A 5,571-nucleotide genomic window follows, 5' to 3' on the forward strand; every position below is an offset into this window, starting at 1 on the left:
AAATAAAGGCTTTTTACCCATCTGTCTATGCCATTGTGCCTCCCTGTGTCACATATTACTGGGAGTCCATGAAATTATCTTATCTTGATTTCTAAAATTCTGAAAGTCAGGCAAAAGAAACAGGATAGAATGTAGTGAAAGCATCTTTAATGCTCGAGAAGAAATACTGCCACAAAAAACATTTTACACTGTTTCTAAAGACATGGGCCTTGTAAAGGAGATAAGGAAACACTCTCTGGAGCAGGTTAAGGATTTTAGTTCCTATTGGCCATGGCAAGAAAAGTTAACAAAAGGGGAAAAAACTCAAACCTAGTTAGCTTTGTGCTACAGCCAGGGCTGTTCAAAAGGAAGATCGCTCAATATACCAACAAAGAGAACAGATATAGCCAGAATTATGTTGGCATATATTTCAAAATAGATGTTCTGAAACTAAAAACCGAGGCCATCCAATGAGACAGCATATCGGTTCCCCAATTAGAATAGTACTTTGGGTTTTTTAAACATTTGGTAGGCTTCTGGGAGCCCCCAGTATATCAAACTGTTTCCCCACTTTCTTAAAAAAGTTAAGTAATACTGTACCAGAGAGGTCTAGAGAAAACAATAAATAGACATTGCCAAATGTCACTGAAATTGTTAACTACCTTCAGGCATTCTACAGCTCTTTGAGTAATCATATAGTACTGGAGTCTTACTCTTCTAAATTGTATCTTATTGCTTTATTTATTTAGGACAGCTCTATTAGCAGGTTAGCTTGTATCACCTCAAATTGACATTTATATTCACTCAGTTTGACACACTGCCCCCATTCTCCTGCTATTTTCAAGCCTCTGGAAGACACTAATTTTCACAACTGTGGAAATAAAAAAAAAATTCAGGAGCTTAAGCCTGCCTCCGATTCTTTTTGTCTGTGACAATTACTTTGCCAAATCTTTAGGGGGATATTCTTGATTAAACAAGGAATTTAAAAGTATCCAACATGCAGAATAGACAAGATATTTTGAGAGAAAGGGCGTCATCTTCCCAAGACTTTGGCCTAAAAGGAGTGATCTCATCTGAACACTTTCAAAAGGTACTGACAGCTAACTCATGATTTTCATTGTCAAAATAGTCCCCAAGATGTTATTTCTCCCTCTTTGTCACATAACATTAAACATTTTTGAGAAACAGACATATGAGAACAAGGAAAAATGAAGGACACTCGATTGAAAGTAGAAGTGGTCACGGTAACCTGTGTAAGTGATTTCTTTGCTATAATTTGAAAGTCACAGTTTTGTTCACATACTTCACATGTAAGTTCCTTCTGTTGAGATGAGAGTACATTTCTCTCCTGATTCATATTCCAAGTAAGATCAATGCCCCTAGACAAAGTTGAAAAGTTGGGGTTTCGTGGTGATCGTTTTAAACCTAAGAAAATACTCTAAGTCAATATTGAAAAAATTATCCTTGCATATGTTTTGAAAACAAATAACTTCAATAAAAAAGAAAATACTCTAAAACTGTAAACTTGCCACCCATTTTGAGAGGTATCATTTTTGTGATTTGCTACAATTCAAAATATACTATTATTTATCATTTAGAGTAACACTACACAATGGTTGCCACCCTCTTTTAAGTTGGATCTATAAATTACAGTGAAAGTGATATTCTGGTAGAGAAAAGTGGCCTATGAGAAGCTTCCTAAAGATCAGATCAGTGATCTGGCCAAGTTTTCTTAAGGAATAAAATGAGTTTATACCATAAAACAGAAATAAGGTTAAACACATCTTTGCATTCAGGAATGGAGAGTGTGAATGAGAAAACCATACAGCATGCTATCAATAAGCTATATAACATCATATATATTTTATTTTAAATATCACTTAACAATTAACAGCTAAGAAGGGAAGAAGATAGCAATTCTTCCCCTACTTCAATTATAAGTCAGCCTGTATCTTTAGTAATAAATGGCATGGATGTAACTAGGAATTTAGCCTGGGCATATTTCTTAGAAAAAGCTTTTTTCTACCCCCATGGGGTCCTGATAGTTTTGGAAGCTGGTCGGTAGTGCTGAGGCATCTTTTCTTTTCTTCTCCTACATATTCATATATCCTAATAAACTGTAGATTACAAGACTTGACCATACAGTCAAATTGTATACAGTAAGCTTCCATAGCAAAAAAGTTTAAACATGCCCATTGTATAGATGAGGAAAGTAAGACCTAGAAAGGTGAACCTATTTGCTTCTGGTCACACAGTTCCTAAGTGGGAGTGCCAGCACTAAAAGGCAGAAGCTCCTAACTCCTATTCTGTCCACCCTTCTTCCTACTATCCTGAACTTGTTCCCTGAGGACATTTTTTTTCTTCTAACATGGAAATTTTGTTGTATTAAATTGTTCAAACAAATAGAAAACTCAGATTTCACATATACACAAAATTTCATTGCAGTGATTTTTAATAGACTCTTTGTTAAAGGGAAAAAACATGAGTCAGTGACTTGATTCCAAAGTATAATGTGTATGAGGAAGACCAAGCTGGGACATAAAAGGCCTGGCTAGTCTGTAAGCTCCCTGTGACTATTTCTTCATGTGAATAGTGAAAATGTATCTTACCTATATCTCACATTGTGATTATAAGGATAATTGGGATACTGAATGTGAAAATCAGCTAGGGAAAAACAAAACAAAATACCAAACAAGGAAAAAAAACATTGAACCGTGATACCATTTTTTGTACTTAATAGTATTTTTTCCCAATTATATGTAAAGTCATTCATTTTTGTAAGATGATGAGTTCCAAATTTTTCTCTCTTCCTTTTCTCCCAACAAGCAATCTGATATAAGCTATACATATACAATCATGTTAAATATATTTCCCTATTAATCTTGTTGCCTTTGGGCATAGTTTCAAATTGCTTAATTAACAACTTCATTAACAGTGACCAATTCTTTTTTAGATCTATTTTCAAAAACTACAAATGTAACGTAACCAATAAATACATTCTCTTACAGACATAGAGATCAACACAAGTACCTTTAAAGGAATTAAAGTTGATACATATATTTTTGTTAGGACCAATAATTTCTGCCGTACAAGTGCCCAGTATCAATGCAGCTGCTGACATGGGAGTCCCAGAGAGACAGGAGAAAAGTAATTATCTGGAGGAGTCAGAGAGATGTAACTATATGGGAAAAAAATCAGTGATCATTTTTTCCAAACTGGAAAAGTTTCAAGTGTAACCACTTTCAAGGGGTTCTGATGAGCTACCATTTTGATTTCTAAATACACTTCCAAAGCTTAAGAAATGGAAACCAACAGCTTTTTCTGTCATGTATACTGAAAGCATAGTAGTCTACACAGCATTTCCACAAAAATACTTTCAACTGTAATGCAAACAAAAAAAATTATCATTAAAACTTCATTGTTCTTCCAAGAAGTTTTTTCAATAAAGTGTCTGGCAAAAATAAATACACACAAACATACACACACACACACATATCTTAAGCTAAGAAAAACGTTTTAATGTATAAAAAGGTCAGACCCATTTCACAGCATAGTTGTTGCAATAACTTAACACTGCCCTGCCCATTCATATGGAAGTCACTGCATTTACATATTACAAAAAAGATCATTAGTTCTGTTCGAAAACCTAGAAGAACAAAATCAATACCACTCTAGAAATTTTTAAAAATTATTTTATACTAATAATTCCAACATTCCAGCTTTGTATTCTAGCTTATTACTATATTCTATAAAAAACATAATTAATACAGAAGTTCCAGTTTTCCTTACATTAGTGTGGAGTTAGCCAGATAACAAAGATATACAGCACAGCTTGAAGACCTTACTGTCTGGCAGCCTGGAACAATCCTTTCCCATGGTGATTAAATCATAAAAAGACGGGTGGTTCCTTAATGCGTCAAATGTTCTTGAAAGAGATGGTTGAAAGAAAGTAATTGATATTTTGGTGAATGTTTAGAAGAATTTTAAGTAGAATAAGCATTTTAACTCTACAAAAGCTGCTACATGCTCAAAAATGTTTCTATTTTATCCATGAAACTAGAATGTAGTTATCTATATACATACATACATTTTAGATATTAGAAAAGTGTTCTGAAAACCAGCATGTGCCTGTTTAAAAATTATTTTTATTATTATTTGTGATTTAATTTATTGTTTAATTTATTTATTTTATTCTAGCATCTCCACAAATAGCAAAATAACCAGAGCCTGGTAGGATTTAAACCACAAAAGGGATTCTATTAAAGATGAACAAGACCTTAGAGATCATTCAGTCCAATCCCCTCATTTTACAGAGGAAGAGACTGTGCCCAGAGAGAGTGGTCATATCTGCTAAATAATGGAGCTAAGACTAGGACCCTGATCTTCTGACTTGGAATCCAGTCCACTAAACCAACAAGATTATCATAAGCTTCAAGCTTCTCTCCATTCCAGTCCATGCTCCATTCAGTTGCCAAGGTAATTTTCCAAAAATATAAGTCAGTCCCTTGCCCAATGAGCTTCAGTGGCTCTCTCTTAACTTGCAGAATCATACTATAGTTCTCTGGCATTTAAAGTTCTTCAATACCTTCAAGTCAAGAAGCATTTAATACCATGTGTCAGGTGCTATTTTAAACACTAAGGACGCAAAAACAGTGATGCTTTCGAGGATCTCAGAAATTAATAAAGGACACAACATGCAAAAAACCATGGGTAAACAAGATACATACAAGACAAATTGGGGATAAATCAACAGAGGGAAGGCTCCGTGTTTAAGGACTGGGAAAGGTTTCTTGCCTTCTGCTGGGATTTTAGATGAGACTTGAAAGCCAGGGAAGCCAACAGGCAGAGATGAGGTGGGAGAGAGTTCAAGGTAAAGGGGAAAGTCAATGAAAATGTCTGGCATCAGGAGATGGGAATGGAACAGTAAGAATGTTGTTAATCCAATGTTAACTGGATCCTAAAGTTCTATGGTGGGGAGGAAGGTGTAAGAAAACTGAAAAGCTAGGAAGGGACCAGTTATGAAAGGTTTTAAAAGACAACCAAAGGATGTTCTCTGAGAAGAGAGATGGGAAGGGGAAGGCTGTGAAAGGGAAAAGACAAGTGGTTAGAAAAAGGGGGTAGAAAAGGAGGCAAGATGTCTAAGGGAGGGGGTAAGGGAAAGGAGGGAGAAAAAATTTGGAACACAATGTTTTACAGGAGTGAATGTTGAAAATTATCTATGCATATACTTTGAAAATAAAAAGCTTTTTAAAAAAGAAAAGGAGGCAAGAGAGAGACAGAGGGGAAGATGACATTTAGCTTGTGAGTCTGAATGTGAAGATGGTAGTGTCTTCTCTAGCAATTAGGGAGACTAGGAAGAGGAGAAGTTTTTGTCAGAGACAGAGAAGGATTTCTGTTGGGCATTTGCAGAGTTTGCAATACTTATGGAATTTCCAGTTCAAGAAAGCCAAAAGGCTGTTGGTAGATGCAGGCCAGGAACTCAGGAAAGAGACTGGGAGTGGTTACATGGTTCTGGAAATCATCTGCATTGGGGTCATCCTGGAAAAGAAGGCCCAGGACAAAGCCTTGGGGGACACTAATGATTAGAACATG

The sequence above is a fragment of the Sarcophilus harrisii genome, chromosome X, assembly GCF_902635505.1.
Source record: "Sarcophilus harrisii chromosome X, mSarHar1.11, whole genome shotgun sequence".
NCBI lineage: Eukaryota > Metazoa > Chordata > Mammalia > Dasyuromorphia > Dasyuridae > Sarcophilus > Sarcophilus harrisii.